Raw genomic sequence first — 18,023 nt, 5'->3', positions numbered from 1 at the left:
CAGCGCAGCTGGCTTCGAACCTGCGTGATCCTCTTGTCTCCGCCTCCCAAGCGCGGGGATTACAAGCGTGCACCACCTCGCCTGGAAAATGTCAATCATTTTTAAAGATGTGGTTTTGAATTTCATATTATATCAAATTAACTGATGAAAAACTAGACTTTGAATGAGTATGTTTTCTCATTATTGTGTGCCCCCAAAATATAGCGTGGAACAAGGCATAGTGACACATTCCTATAATCCCAGTACTTGTGGGGCTGAGACAAGAGGATCACAGGTTTAACACTAGCCTCAGTAAGACCCTTAGCAAATAAATGTGACCCTGTTTAACAATATAAAACAAATTAAAATCGGACTGGGATATAAGCTAAGAGGTAGAACTTACCTGGATTCAATCTCTAATCCAAAAAATAAATAACTTTAAAAATTAGCATGGTTTTGAATGGGATAGCTCCATTTTTATTGTCATCTTGGCTTAGCATCAAATGTTTTTCCACATGTAAATTACAGCAGCTTCTTTGTGAAGTTATACTACCAAGTGCTTTGGAAATATATTTTCATTCCTAATAGTGATTTTGATTATATGACTCCTTTGTTTTAAATAATGCGAAGGCATTCTACTATATCTAATATTAATAAACTCTGCATATTTTCCAATATTCCCATATTCTATAGCTTAAAAATTTATAGCTAGAATTTCCATTTTCTGGATACTAATTGATTATTTGATACTTTGTTTATTCTATTTAATTCTTACAAAATTGTAGGGGAAATTGGTATTACTTTGCTTTTTAAAGGAAAAAATACAAAGGCTTGCATTGTTTTTGAAAAACAGATTATAGAAACAGAGACTGAGTAAAAATACTTGGTAACTCTAGACAATTGACATTCCTCTTCTTCTTTTAGGACTTACTTGTTTGTATGAATAAAATAAAAATGAAGTAGCTAAAGTAGCTATATGCCTCTAGAAACTGACACAACTGGGTAAACACAAAGACTCTCCAGAGGGATGCAAGGTTATCAGGAAGTTTCTAGAGGTATCCCAAATAAAGATCATTGAAGGTAACATGTTGAAAATAAATAGAACTGACTTTTTTTAAAAACTGGGGAATGAACCTCAGGAGCACTCTACCTTTAAGCTATATCTGCCTTTTTTTTTTTTAATTTAAAACAGTGTCTTAATAAGTTGTCAGGGTCTTGCTAATTTGCTGAATCTGATCTCAAGCCTGTGATCCTCCTGTCTCAGCCTCCCAAGAACTGAGATTGCAGGTTTGTACCATCATATCTGACTAATAGTTACATCATCCCTATACAGAGGCTGGAGATTAGATAAGAAGTATGTTTCTTCTCTAGCAGATAATAGTGTCTATTTCTTGTGGAAGATAATTTGACTGTTGAAAAAGGTCACAAAATATTTTCTCAGTCAATGAATTCCACAGAATATCTTTCCTCTGCTACATGATCTTTCTTATATTTAGTATGTCTATATTTAACTGCTTCTTCTGGTGGCCCCAGGAGAAACATTGGCTTTATGAAAATTATATAATTTTCCTAGTTATATTAAGGGTATTTATCTAGTAATACTGATAATATTACATCATTTTATATTCTCATAGAATAACTATTTTTCCTTTGAATTATATATATTCTACATTATTTTAGAACATGCACTATTATGGCCCTACCTATTAGCTTGTATATGCAACTATCTACATTTCTCTATTCAAATATGTAAATAATTTATACTTGAACACTATGCAAATAATAAGTTTGAATAAAGTGATTTATTTATTTATTTATTTATTTATTTATTTATTTCAGTACTGGAGATTGAACCCGGGGCATTCTACCTCCAAGCTAAATTTCCAGTTAGGTCGCCTTATTTGCTCATCTATTATTTTCTCCTTCTTTGTCTAGAGTTCCTCGTATGGCCCATTTTCTCCCTACCTTTCACATTTTAGGAAGAGCATCCGATTTTTATTTTTTGTGACTGATTAATTTCACTTAGCATAATGTCCTCTAGTTCCAACCACTTCCCTGTAAATGATGTAACTGTGTTTTTCTTTATGGCTGAATAAAATTCCATTGTGTACATATCCCATAGTTTTGTGACGCATTAATCTGTTGATGGACACCTTGTCTGGTCCCATAGTTTGGCAATGGTGAATTGAGAAGCTATGGACATAGATACACATGCATTAGTTTGGTAGTTTGGTTTCTATTCTTTTGGGTAGATACCAGAATTGTTATTGCTGGATCATACAGTAAGCTTATTCCCATTCTTCTGAGGATGCTCCATAGTTTACAAGTGAAATAATCATATTCTAAAAGTATGAGAGTTAAGCCAGAACATTTTCCAGTGAATAAATATTTGGATAAATGTTTTACTTAATGTTAACATTCCTATTTCTCACTATATCCCTTAAAAGACTAGGTAGGCAATGTATTTCAAAACTACTTTTAAAAATCTTATCAAGAATATTATTTTTACATTAACATGTTTTACCCAAATGACGTATTTGATACATTGCAATAATGTCATCTTTAAATAAACATACCATTAAATAGTTAATACAATCCTTAAACCAAAATTTAATATGATGTTTATAGTTCTAAATACATTAGGTCAAGTTTCCCTTATGTCCTAATTAACAATTAACTTTTTTTCAAAAATGTTTATTTTTCAAAATTTGCTTTCTACAAACATAAATCCACAACCCTGATAACTATGAACAATAACATGATTCATTAAACATATATCATTAAAATAAGTGTATGGTTATATAATGTATGTTATATAATGTATGGCTACAAAAATAGGAGGGAACCGAATCTATTTTTTAATTGCTAAGAAAAAAATTGTAGCTGTTTTACTCAAAGTTCGTACAAGGAAAGAGTTGTTTTGAATGTAATAAACGAGCAGGTGGCTAAGCAAGCATTTTGACTGAGTATAGTGGATTCACACTGTGGCTAGCATCGCCTTTTATTGATAATCTTCTACCATCTGTTCTGAAGATCTATTCATGCAAAGCAAAAGGCAGGTGAGAAGAAAGAATGCAAATAAGTGGCAATGCTAAAATCCCAAGTCATGCTGTGATTTTGCAAAGTGGATCAATGCTACTGTTGCTTTTAAAACCACCGCAGTGTTTGAACCTACAAAGCTGATAACTTCTGTTGTTGTTGGTATATTTGCTGATATGGAAAGGAAGATGCTTCCAGAAATGTCAGACTTATAAACTTAAAAGATTAGAGAGAATAGTCCTAATGTCATTTTACTTTTATATGGGGCTGAAACTTTCAGTCTTTCAAAAAATAATAAACTATGTATTTATGACTTTCGGAATTCATAGGAGTAGATAGGCAAAGGAGGAAACTAAATTGAAAGTAAAAATTATGAAAGCTTCCAAGGTTAAAGCAGAGCTCCCACTTTAACAGGCACTCTGAGAGGTCTCTGAATCGTAGAGAGCCAGAAAAAGATAAAAATGAAGGCCAACAGAAGACTAAAGAAATCTTAGGGACAGAGGAAGGGGGACTTCTTAGTGAAATAAAAGGAAGGTAGAGAACTTATGTATAAAAAATTAACATAAAAGATCAAGTTGGTGATGTTTAAATTGAGGTGAATAGAGCTGAGTGTGATGGCTCACACTAGTAATCCCAGCATTTGGGAGGCTGAGGTGGGAGGAACCAGGTTCCTGGCCAGACTCAGATACTACTTAGTGAGGCCCTTTACAATTCAGTGAGACTCTTAAAATAAAGAATTAAAAAAAAACAGAGATGGGGGTATAGTTCAGGGGTAGAATGACCCTCAGTTCCATCCCTAGCACAGCAAAGAAAAAAAGAAAGAAAAAGAAATTGAGGAAATAAAGACACCAATTGCTTATCTAGAACTAATAGAAATAGTAATTTAATAGATGCCATATAGATAGAAGTTCAGAAGAAAAACTACTCATCAAAAGGATCAGTATAAGATAAAAGATAGTAACTTTTTTTTTTTTTTTGTGGTACTGGGGATGGAACCCTTCTACCTCCGGGCTACACTCCCAGACCTATTTATATTTTATTTGGAAACAGGGTCTCTTAAGCCAGCACGGCTGGCTTTGAACCTGCACGAGCAATCCTTCTGTCTCTTCCTCCCAAGTTTGGGGATTACAAGAGTGTGCCACCACGCCCAGCAAAAGATAGCGACTTTAAAATGAGTTTCAAAGGAATGTTCAGTACTTGGGAAGCTGAGGCAAGAAGATTGCAGATTTGAGGCCGGGCTCAGAAATTTAGCTTCAAGGCCGGGCATAATGGCGCAAGCTTGTAATCCTAGCATTTGGGAGGCTGGGACCAGAGGACTGCGGTTTGTGGACAGCCTCAGCTACTTAGTGAGGCTCTCCTCAACTCAGTGAGACCCGGTTTCAAAATAAAGAATGAAAAATAGGGTAGGAGGTGTAGCTCGGAGGTTGAATGCCCTGGGGTTCCATCCCCAGACCCACAAGAGAAAGAAAGAAAGAAAGAAAAAGAGAAAGGAAAGAAAGAAAGAAAGAAAGAAAGAAAGAAAGAAAGAAAGAAAGAAAGAAAGAGAAAAAAGAAAGTTAGCTTCAAACTGGTCATGGTGGTACACATTGTAATCCCATCATTCAGGAGGCTGAGACCAGAGGATTGTGGTTTGTAGGCACCCTCAGCTACTTATTAAGCTTTTTACAACTCAGTGTTTCAAAATTTTGAAACAACCTTGTTTCAAAATTAAAAGACTAAAAATATAGGGTTGGGGTATAGCTTAGAGGTACAACATTGCCCCTGGGTTCCATTCCCAGTATTGCACAAAACAAATTAAATTAAAAATAATTAAAGCACAAATAGGACTGGAAGTATTCCTGAGAAGTGGAATATCCTTGGGTTCAAATACCACTACTCCCTGCTCTCTCTAAAAAGGAATAATGTTGACATTGAATTCTGATATGGTGGACTGAGAATCTTAGTGAATTATATATTCTTATAAAATAGTGAAAATATGGGGAACATCAAGAATTTCAGAATTATGGAAATTAGTTAAGACAAAATAATTAACTGAAAACACCATGCCGGATAAACTGCAGAGGAAAGCACAATGTATGGTGTTTTAGATTAGAGTCTCATTCCACTCCTCTCCCATTTCAAGGTATTAAACTCTCCTTCAAATATAAAGAAAAATCAAGACATATTTAGATTTAAACAAACTACTGAGAGAATCCATCACCAGTAGACCTGTTCTGACACCCTCACACACACACACACACAATGCTAGAGGGAATTTTTTAAGTTCAACTGAAGACACACTAGAGTGAAACCGGAAAATATATGAAGAAAAAACAGAGGTAAGTGCACAGATATTATGAAGGACAGTGAAAAAATCTTGTAAATACTACTTTCTATTTGTTAAAAAATGCATGAAACAATAATTATAAAACTGAAGAAAGTCTTTTAATATAAAATTATGATATTTGGATCATCATAGTAAAAGAGGAGAATGGCAACAAAGATTATTGGAGCAAAGTTTTTGAGTATTATAGATATTAAGTTGGTATTAATGCATGTGAATTGCAATTGTAGTCCCCAGCATTAAAATTAATAAAATAACTTAAAATATAGTACGGGGAAATGTAAAGGTATATAAGAAAGATATATTTGACATAAAAGTAGCTTGAGTATATTAGTGAAAACATATGTCCCTTCTCTTTCTGTGCTGGGCTAATCTTATTTAACATAATGTTCTCCAAGTCTTTCCGTCTTCTTGAGAATGACATGATTTTGTTCTTCTTTATTGCTGAGTAGAATTCCACTCTGTGTATTTCCCATAATTTTGCAATCCATTCATCTGTTGATGGAGACCTAGGTTGGTTCCATATTTTGGCTGTTATGAATTGTGCTGCTGTGTGTATGCATATGTTACTCTAGTTCTATGATTTAAACCCCTTTGGAAAGATACCTAGGAATGGAATAGCCAGATCATTTGGTAGATCCATTTCCAGTTTTATAAGGAATCTCCACACTGATCTCCATAGAGACTGGACTAGTTTGCACTCCCACCAACAATGTAAAAGAGCTCCTCTTTCCCCACATCCTCTCCAGAATTTGTGGTGATTTGACTTCTTTATGCTTGCCACTCTGACTGGGGTTGGATGGAATCTCAGCATAGTTTTGATTTGCATTTCCCTGATGGCTAATGATGGTGAATAATTTTTTATGTATCTATTGGACATTTCTATATTAAATCAATGAACCCAAATGTCGGTTCTTTGAAAAGATCATACGAATATTTAACATGGCTAAAACAGAGAAAGCTAAATTAAATAAAATTATAAATGAAAGAAGAAACACCATTTCTGATCTTACAGAAGTAAAACACAAATGTACTATTTACACTATTATTAGGAATTTAAATACTACTAAAAATCGTGTTCAAATAAATTAAGAGTTAGATAGCACAGAGGAAGGAATGGCAAAAGGCTACTAATGAATACCTGCTTATTTTTGAGGAAGTATTTTGTTTCTAAAATTAGACTATTCGGGTTTTGCTAACAGTGAGTATACTAAAATTGGCAGAACTGTACTCTTTGAATGGGTAGATATTATAGTATGTATAATAAACCCAAATGAAGATTAAAAAAAACTTATAATCTTACACTGCAGAAATGTATAAAAATTGTTGAAAATATTTTATTTCCTTTCGGCAAGAGGTTTTTTAAAATGATTAGACTATCAAAACTACACTGAGATTCCATCTAACCCCAGTCAGATTGGCAAGCATAAAGAAATCAAACAACAACAAATGCTGGCGAGGATGTGGGGAAAGAGGAACTCTTTTACATTGTCGGTGGGAGTGCAAACTAGTTCAGCCACTATGGAGATCTGTGTGGAGATTCCTTAGAAAACTGGGAATAGATCCACCATATGATCCAGCTTTACCACTCCTGGGTATTTTTCCAAAGGGGTTGAAAACAGAGAACTACAGCAACATATGCATACCTATGTTCATAGCAGCACAATATATAATAGCCAAAATTTGGAAACAACCTAGGCCCCATCAACAGATGAATGGTTTGCAAAGTTATGGGAAATACACACAATGGAATTCTATTCAGCTATAAAGAAGAACAAAATCATGTCATTCATAAAGAGATGGAAAGTGCTGGAAAGCATTATGTTAAGTGAGATCAGCCAAACACAGAAAGAGAAGGGACATATGTTTCCTCTAATATGCCCAAACGAGTGAGCATTGGGGATACCAGAGGGACTCCATTAGGAAGGGAAATCTCAGCAAAGTTTGAATGGAAAACTAAGAGAAGAAGGAGGCTGACCTTGATTGATGAGCGGCTATTTCCAAATAGGTGTAAAAGTACGAATATAGCAAGGTTATCCTGGGTATTAAGTATCGGGAGGGGGGAAGGGAAATGAGGGGGGAAGAGGGCACCAAATACAGATTAAATGTGTAACATTTACTTTAAATAAAAAATAAATAAATAAATTAATTAATTAATTAAAAGAAGGGAGAGCAGGTTGGTGTCCTTGAAGGCACAGCTGCCACCCTCAAAAAAAAAATGATTAGAATAGATAAGAGAATGCACATGCTTTTCATAACTGAAGTTGAGAATAAATTTTCTTATAGATTCCATTACAATTCAGGTATATTTTCTTTAATTTAGTATATGCTACATTGTATGTTATATACTATTTTATTTATACTTGAAGAGAATATAAAGCACTGCATGTTCATTTATCTACATGTTTACATAGTAATATATATGTGTATATATATATATATATATATGTGTGTGTGTGTGTGTGTGTGTGTGTGTGTGTGTGTGTGTGTGTTTGTTTCTGTGTGTGAATACTGACATTTTTTTTCTGTCTTGGGGATGGAACCCAGGGATATTCTACATCTGAGCTCTACCCCCAGCCCTATTTTTTTATTCTTTACTTTGAAACAGCATCTCACTAAGTTGCAAAGAGCTTCAGTGAGTAGCTGAGGCTGTCTGTGAACCTCAATCCTCCTGTGTCAGCTTCTCAAATGCTGGGAATACACACTAATAAGTTACTTTCAATGTTTATCAATTATGTGAATTTTGCAATGACCAGAACTATGTACTTTTTGTATTCAGTGTAATTTATATAATTATTAACAATAAAATATTAATTTATCTTATTTGTAGAAAGTGATTGATTTTAAAGGAGATTTAATTTTTAAATGTTAACAATATGTTCTTATACTGTATACATATATTTAAAATGACTTGTATAATCACAGTTGTCTAAGTGCTGGATTCTTTCATTCTCTTTAAAATTATTCTTAATAAATAAAAAAATAAAAAAGAAAGAAAATGTTCTGATTTGATAATATTGCAATATAAAATACTAATCTTAGAATCAGAGCACATGATTTTAAACAGTAGATCACTGCACAATTATTAATTAGTATTACAAATTTGAGGTACATTTATCTTCAAAGCAATTTAATGCAAATTAGAGCAAATGATTAAAGAGCGGCATAATTATATCTAGCTTGTGACCTACCAAAGATAGGAAATGACACATGAGATTAAACTGAGAGAAAAGTAATAGAAATCTAATCTAAACTACTGTCTTTGTAGTTCAATTACATAGCACTAAAAACAAGCCATAGCCTATACTTTCTTTAGTGAGAGAACTGCATGCTTTGGCGGCTAAGGCAAGGGGTTCACAGATTCTAGGCCAGCTTTATCTACTTAATGAGAAACTGTTTCAAAATAAAAATAAACAGCTCTAGAGGTGTAGCTCTGAGGTTGAATTTCCCTGAGCTTAATCTCTAGCACCAAAGGAAAAAAAAGAAAGAAAGAAAGAAAATCTCAATGCCACATAACCTCTAGTAATCTATGTCCAAAATCATTACTAGGGGTTTTTATTGTATTGGTGAATCACATTCTTCTTGGTGAGTTTTTCATAATTTGTAGGAATTATATTAAAGGTTTGAAAATACCAACAATATCAACTATGTTGATGTTGAAGAAATTAAAATATCTCTATTTTCATGATCTTGAAGTTCTTCAATGTTTTTAATTTTATACTCAATCTTTGGTCACCATAGTTACTAATAAATAGCAAATTTACACATACCTAAGCTTAAAAGTCTCCATAAGTCATACTTCTGAAGTACTAAAATACAAAGTTTCAAATGTCAAAATCATAATGCTTAAATTCCCCAAAGCATAATTTCCATGAAAAAAATGTTATATAAGAGAGTAAGAAAACTGAATTCTGGGAAAGAGATGGACCATGGGATTATTAAGACTACAGAAACATTAGTTTAAAAGTGAGAATATTGTGCACCAATAAAAGTATAATAAAATAAATAAATGTGATCCTTTGTGTTGATACACTTTCCAGCTAATGAAATCCAGGAGCTACATTAGTAGGGGCTGAATTATCTTGAAAAATACAGTTAAGTTACCCATTGCTTCAAAGGTAATTATTTGCAGGGTATGGTGAGAAGACACACATGCAACAGTGCTGCTCCATCACCACTATTGTTTCCTCCAATTCATGGTTGTATGTAGGTACACAGGGACTGGATTTCAAAGGCTCCAAAGAAACATGGGCATGGCACAGAAGATGGGAAGGATAAGAGGGAGGATAAGGGAAACTCTTTAAAGCATATGATCTACTTAAACATATCAAAGTCAATCAGGAAGCCAAGCATGGGTAGAAGAAACGGGGAGAGGAGTAAAGATTGGTTAGGGGCTGATTGGGTGATATGTGCATGTATATTTCTACAAGTTTTTTTTTAATCCCATGGAGATATATGACTACAATGCACCAATAAAATTTATTTTAAAAATGATGGGAAAAATTTCAACGGGCAATGTTCACATAGATGTTTATTGTGTGTTTTAATTTCCAAAAAAGGAGCGCTAACTCTAAAATAGTGCTAATTTATTTTATAGCATGCCTCTGAAAATTAAGCAGCTGTTCATTGTGTTGCAAACCCTCAAAATATGATTATGATCAGATCATGAAAGTTGGCCATCTCTTTGGACTGCCTTAGTGTAATTGTGTAAAATATATCCATGTAATGCATTTTTCCTAAGTAAAAAAAAAATTGTAGGTTTCTTTTCACTTGTTTTTATTTTCTTTTTATGTATTTTCTTGAAATATTTTAAATCTCTGAATAATTTTATTTTTATATGCCGTGCTAGGTCGTTTATCTTTACATCATTTCCAATACTGGAGGCATTTACTGAATAAAAACTTTCAGAGAGTCCTAATTTGTTTTATGCTATTTGTTGCTGTTGTTTTGTTTTGGTTCTTTACAAATATGACTCCATATATGGGCATTATTATAACACTGACTTTAAATTTGTGTTTAGCCAATCATTGAAATGTCCTTAACAAATGAAAAGATACTCTTTTTGTATACCTGCATTTATGAAAGCTAAAACTTTCTTAAGCTCTTTACTCTTTGGGTGACTGAATATATGGTTATGATTCATTTTTATTTCTGAACTATCTTGTCAAGACTTAGTTTATCTGTAGTTTTTTTTTAGATGACTGCCATTATAAAGATGTGTGCACACAGTTACCAACCATAGTCATATATATTTATATATTTTTCACCTATTTTTATGAATATAATTCTTCTGCTAATAACTGTAATACCCATGAGTCCATCATTAGCATACCTGAGTCTCTTTGATTATTAGAATATGTATGCTATTAATGTTCATTTTTTCAAAGAGAGTGACTCAGGAAGTGTTTATCATGTGTTTTATGATTCTCAAGTATATCCCATGTTAAAATGCAAATATATATCTTAAGTAATTTTATATCTTTTCGCAATTATATTTTAGGAATTTCATCCTTTAAAGATTTTTATTTTAGGGATTTCAGAATTTGGGATAATGACCTTCAAATGTGTATCTTTAGATGGATGTGGTGTTGTAGGCCTTTAATCCCAGTATTTGAGAGTCTAAGACAAGAGGATCATGGCCAACCTCAGAAACTTAGGAGACCTTGTTACAAAATACAAAATATAAAGGGCTGAGTGTATGGCTTGGAATTAGCATGTCCCTGGTTCAATCCCCAACACCACAAGAATGAAGATAGAAAAAAAAAGGCAGAAAGAAAGAGAAAAGGAGGGGAAAAGGAAGGAAAAAGGAAAGGAAGGGAGTGAGGAAGGAAAGAAGGAAAGAAGGAGGGAGGGAGGAAGGAAGAGAGGGAGGGAGGGAGGAAGGAAGGAAGGAAGGAAGGAAAAAAGAAAGAAGGAAGGAGAAAAAAATATATCTTTGGAAATTAAGGCTCAAACTTCTTTGTTGTATATTCACAAGGCTTTTACCCAGAGAAAGAACTATGTATTTTATTTTGACAACCTAATGTTGTGAATATATCTCATCATCGTCATTTAGAAAAGTGGACCAATTGAAAAAGAATGATAAAAATGTGTATTTCTCAGCAGGGGATGCTAATAGATCATTTAGTCCACAGATCAGGGGCAATTATATTCTACACATTTTTCGTCTTTCTCATGCATATTCAAGAACCCCTAAATAATGTCTGAAAAACTGTATTAGAGTGTTTGATTCAGAAAATGATTCTACCATAACCCTTGCATAAAGAAAGAAATATTACTCTAGGAGCAAACCATGTTACCTGCAACAGCAGGAAAGTAAAACACAGCAATCAGAATGCTGCAGCACAAGGCTTTCTTTCTGTCTCTGAATGAATTATATGAGAAAAATAAATGAATATACAAATAAGTCACTCAGGAAAGTTCAAAGTATTAGGAGAAAACAGATATTCCTCATTTCTAGCATGTCATCCTAATGGAGGATCTGCTCAATAACATCTGTTAGAGTCTAACAGTGGAAGTTGGCAGTCTGTATAGTTTTAATTACATGAAACAAAAGACATTTGAGACTTGGTAAATTTTCTGGGTTACGAATGCCCAAAATTTATGAAAGTAAACAATTAAATTCTAGGTAAATTTTTAATTGACGTGTTACATTAAATATGTGTTCCTACCTTTCTGTGTCTATTGTAGTCTTACAAATAGCTGAGAAAACAAATTTTCTATCTGTATGAAGTAGCGATTTAAAAGTATACAGCAGTGTGTAATAGTCGGTGGTGGCATTTTAACTTCCTCAGTAAGAAATAGAAAGTATGTTGTTTTGGTTTTTTTTTGAAAGGGGATTATTGTTCATAGATGTCTAGAAGAACTATGATGAAGAGCATCTGCAAAGCTGAAATTTTCTACAATTCTTTGAAATGTCATAATTTTATCCAAGCCCACCATTTTTTCTAGAAATCTATGTAACTTACATAATAAGAGACAATTCTATATTAAGTTTTTTTTAATAAGTGAAATAATATTAAGCTTCATATCACTATAGAAAATTGAATCTTAAGTGTCCGGAAGTTTTTTTTTTTTATTGGTGCTTTATATTCATACATCATATTGGGGTAAAAACTTGTGTGTACATACATGTACACATCACTGATTTAACCCCTACCCAATTCCCACCCCATTCCCTTTCCATCCCTCCTTCCCTTGCTTGGCTTAGTGATTGACTTCGATATGTTTAAGTACATTGTGTGTTTTAGAGATTTTTCTTCTTCCCCCCTCCTTTCTCCTCCTTTAGGGTATCTTGTTTGCTCCTCTGTAGGATTTCATTTTTTATCTAGAGTTCCTCCTAGGACCCATTTCTCCTTAGCTCTCACATATTAGGGAAAGCATCTGATTTCTTATTTTTTGTAACTGACTAGTCTCACTTAGCATAATGTCCTCCAGTTCCATCCATTTCCCTGAAAATGATGTAATTGATTTTTTTTAATGGCTGAGTAAAATTCCATTGTGTATATATCCCACAGTTCTGTAATCCATTCATCTGTTGATGGACATCTTGGCTGGTTCCACAATTTGGCTATGGTGAATTGTGCAGCTATGAACATAGATACACATACATTAGTTTGGTAGTTTGGTTTCCTTTCTTTTGGGTAGATACCCAGAAGTGGTATTGCTGGATCAAATGGTAGATTTGTTCCCATTCTTCTGAGGATTCTCTATACTGTTTTCCAAAGTGGTTGCCCTAATTTGCAATCCCATCAACAAAGCCAATGTATGTTATTAAATATTTCTGGACATTTGATAATTTATTTAGTTTCATTTTTCTTCTATGTAGGATAATACCTTTGAGGGTTGTGCATTTATATAGCAAATGAAGCAATGTATAAAAATGAGATAATTAATTATATAAACATAAGGCAAATAAGAGAAAATATGATCTATGTAAATGAGATAAAGAAAATTAAATATCCACCATAGTATCTAATCCATTATAGATATTCAGTGAACTATTAGAGTAATTAGCTCACAAGTTTTTATGAACTATTCTCAAGTTATTCCAAAATAGAACTTATTTAATTTTTTAAATATACCATAATTAAAATATTTTCACAAAATATTTAAGTTTTGGAAAAATCTTAAGCTCTTATTTCTGATTATTTTTGCCTTTTTGCAGTAAAATAAAATAGTTCAGCTTTAGTTTCCCAGTTTCCATCAGTGTGACCTGCATTCCTGCTTTCTTTTACCATTCAAATTAGAAGTGAAAATGAGATAATTATGCATACTCATTTAAATCACTAATGAAATATGGAAGGAATTAACTGACTGTTAACATGCTTTTTTGCTAAGTGTTAGAATAATACTTAGAATTCCTTCTGTGGCAGATTAGAAATCAAGGGCTATATCAGTTTATTTATATGAATAATAATATAATTAGCCAGCACTAAAAATGAGGATGTATGTGTGTGTGTGTGTGTTATTGGAAATTGAACCCAGAGATGTTCTACCTCTGAGCTACACCACCGGTTCTATTTCATTTTTTGTTTATGAAACAAGATCATGCTAAGTTGCTAAGACTGATCTCAAAGTTGTAATGTTGCTTCTATCTCAGCCTCCCAAGTACTGGCATTACAGCATGTGCGACCATGCCACTGTGCCTGGCAGGACCAATGATTTTTAATTAAATATTCTTTCTAAAAATTTCTCCAGTATGCTATCATTAAAATAATTGAGTTGCTCAATAAAACATTTTTCTTGTAGCAAACTTTTCTTGTGCATTTATTTTCTTTATTCAGTTACAGTAAGACAAATTTCTACTGTTTCATTTTGTTTTGTTTAATTTTGTTTTATTTTTAATAAGACCAAACTAACACATTTGATATTTTGTTTGCGTTCTGAAAAACCTAAATGAGCATATCCACAAACATATATATTTTTTCCTGAAAATATTTGGTTCTGTATAACTATATTCTTTTGAATAATTATATCTTGCTTGTATCATTTATCACAGATTCATCTGCCTTTACTGAAATTAATGTAAGGAGCTTCTGTTGGTTGGATGAGAGCTCTAATATCATTATTCAATCTGTGAGCTGCTCCCCATTTGAATCAATAAAAGGCTGAGAGGTCCTGACAAGCTATATTTTTTTCTAATATTGATCTTGATGACCAAGCTGGTGCCCTAGAGTCTAACCATTGATTTTAAAGGGGAGCCTGTCAAATTGGAGGCCAATTTTCTGCTATTAAACAGATCAGGTCTTGTAATTAAAGAAAATGTCAGGCTGTCATATTTTATAAGAGGGCCATGGGAATACTTTCACGCAGTTTTCAAGCAAATTAGAAAGCATGCAGACCTGCTGGAGCCAAGCACATACACCAACCCTGCACAGGCTTACACAGAAAAATCAGTATTCAAATGGCATGTGATTCATTGGCTTTCTATTTTCCCAAGGCTGGATGATTTAAGGAATAATTTATGATTCCTGGCTTTAATAACATGCACTGCTGCATCAACTTAAAATGCATCAAACTCTTCTGAAGAAAAGTAACATTCAAATGAAAAGCTAATTTACTGTCAAGATAATGGAGAACATCCAAACCATGCTCTGCCGCCTTTGCTTGCGTTCAGTACCAGCTTTCAGTCCTACTTCTCACTCCATACTGAAACATATGCATTTTATTCTTCTATCAAAAAGGTTTACAAAGAATTTATAAGTAAAGGGCTATTGCATAGTTCACATCAAAGTGGAGGAAACAGAACAACAATCAAAATGATGTGTTTTGTAATATAGGCGCTGGTACAGTACAAGTGCCTTCAAAAAGTAAGAATTGAGTTGGGCGTGATGGTAAATGCCTGTAATCTCAGCATTTGGGAGGCTGAGACACAGAGATTACAGGTTCAAGGCCAGCTTCAGCAACTTATTGAAGCCAGCAGTAACTTAATGAGATAGTGTTTAAAAATAAAAAAAATGATGGCTACATCTGCGTACTCAAGAACAGTGAGTCAAATTGTGGGCCACAGAGGAGAAATCCCAGTACTGTACTCCCTGGGACTTGACCCAGTGGGGGAGGGGCGGCGGCAGAGATATCACACCATAGGAGAACTTGCAACCTGGCACCCCCCACAGTCTAAAGCAGGCAGCCTCTATCGACTCTCTGGGTCAGAGACTCTGTGATACAACCCAGTAAAGGAGTAGTGGGGTCTGAGATACTACTGACTTGAGATCCAGAACACCTTAAGTGAAGTCATAGTGACCCAAGGGAAGAACCCAGAGAAGGCACAAACTTCTGAAATCATGGGAAAGAGGAATAATACTGGAGCAATGAATGCCCACAACCCCACAACATCAGAACCCGATAAAACAGAAAATCAGAGATTTCTAGAAGATCAAATCAGGAAAATAACTGTAGAAATAATAGAGGTGCTTCGAAAAGAACTCAGAGAGAGCCAAAAAGAGATAAAGGATGCAATTAATGAAGTAAAGGCCTCAATTCAAAGCACAAACAACCAATTAGACCACATGGAGAACAGAATCTCGCTCTTAGAAGATGATCATTCCAAAAAAGAACGCATAGTTTCTAATCTAGGAAAAAATATCCAACAGCAGGAATCTGATATTGAAGAAATATGGGCCCATTTTAAGAGAGCTAACCTAAGAATAATTGGAATAGAGGAGGGAAAAGAAAGTGAAACCAAAGGGATCAACAATCTCTTCAAGGAAGTAATAGCAGAAAATTTTCCAAACATAGAGCAAGAGGTTGAAACACAGGTCCAGGAAACTTATAGAATTCCCTTTAGACAGGATTGGAGAAGAGGATCCCCATGCCACATAATAGTCAAAATGACCGATGTGGAAGCCAAGCAGAGAATCTTAAAGGCAACAAAAACAAAGGGCCAAGTGACATTCAGAGGCAAACCAATTAGAATCACTCCAGACTTCCCAAACCAAGTCATGAGAGCCAGAAGGGCTTGGAGTAACATATTCCAAACCCTGAAAGAAAACAACTTCCAGCCAAAAATTTCCTACCCAGCAAAACTTTCTATCAAATTAGATGGAGAAATAAGAAGCTTCCATGACAAACAGAAACTGAAGGAATTTATGTCTTCAAAACCAGCACTAGAGAAAATACTCAAAGAGATTAACTACAAAGAAGAAATAGGTAACACACACCAGAACCAGAGAAAGAAGAGTTTCCATCCAACAGACAATTAAGATTGGTTATCTGTGGAGATTCATTATTTATTTTAGTCTTTTACCTATCTCTAAATGGTATTGTTTGCCTTTATTGTTGTTAATTTTTAGGATTTCTAGATGGAATATTAATATACCTTCAGATATAGCATTTGGAAATATTTTATCCCATTCTATTAGTAACTGTTAACTCTGTTTACATTGTCTTTGGATATACAATATTTTTTTATTTTTTAGGGAGCTTGTATACTCTTCTGTTGCCTGTGCCATTGAAATCATATCCAAGAAATAACTGCCAATTTCAATGTTGTGAGGTTTTATGACCCAGATTTTCTCCTAAAAGTTTATAGTCTTAAGATTTATATTTAGGTCTTTTATCTATTTTGAGTTAATATTTGTATATGGGATTAGGTAAGGGTCCAACTTTATTCTTTTCCATGTAATTATTATGTTTCAACAATATTTAGTTAAAAGATTATTATTTCCACCACCAAATGTTCGTGGAAACCTTGTCAAAAATAACTTGACAATATAGGGAAGAATTTAGCTCTAGGCTTTTATTTAACCCCAATGGTTTATATATCTTCCTTTAGAATAGTACTACACTGTTTCAATTATTGTAGCTTTATATGGTTTGAAGTCAGAAAATATATATCTTCTAGCTTTGTTCTTTTTCAAGATCGTTTTGGATACCTAGATTCCATATTCCATATTAGGATAGATTTTTTTTTCTGAAAAATAAATATATAAATATATGATAGTTTCACCTAAAAAAAAAGAAAAAATATTCTCTGGTAAGAAAGAAAGTAAAAAGAAATATTGAAATGTTATCTTTAAGTCATCAAAAGCTTGGTATCAGACAAATGAAACTATTATGTGAGATTATCATTTTTAATTTTGGATAAATTGCTATAATACTAGATGTCAACCACTAAGCCAAGCATGGGAGGGAGGGATGGAGAGAGAATGGGGTGGGGATCGGGTGGGGGCTGACTGGGCGATGTGTGCATGTATGTCTACAAAAGTTTGTATCCCACTATGATGCATGAATACAGTGCACCAATTAAAAAAATAAAAATAAAAAAATAACGCCGGGCCTGGTGGCGCACGCTTGTAATCCCCGCGCTTGGGAGGCGGAGACAGGAGGATCGCGCAGGTTCGAGGCCAGCTGCGCTGGCTTAAGAGACCCTGTTTCCAATAAAATGAAAATAGGTCAGGGAGTGTAGCCCGGAGAAGGGCTTCCAGAAACCCCAGTACCACCAGTAAATAAATAAATAAATAAATAAATAAATAAATAAATAAATAATAAAAATAAAATAAATCCGGGAATGTAGCTCAGAGGTTGAATGCCCCTGAGCTAAATCTTTAGTACAAAAATAGAGTAAAAATTGATTAACTTTACTAGAGATATTTATAGAAATTTTCACAAACAGTATTGATGAGTTTGGATTTGATGCATTAAAAAGAATTAGAGTCTGAAAATGTTCTAAAAAGAACAT

Source organism: Muscardinus avellanarius (genome assembly GCF_963383645.1).
Source record: "Muscardinus avellanarius genome assembly, chromosome: 1".
In the NCBI taxonomy this organism is placed as follows: domain Eukaryota; kingdom Metazoa; phylum Chordata; class Mammalia; order Rodentia; family Gliridae; genus Muscardinus; species Muscardinus avellanarius.
Note: the sequence above shows the minus strand (reverse complement) of the source record.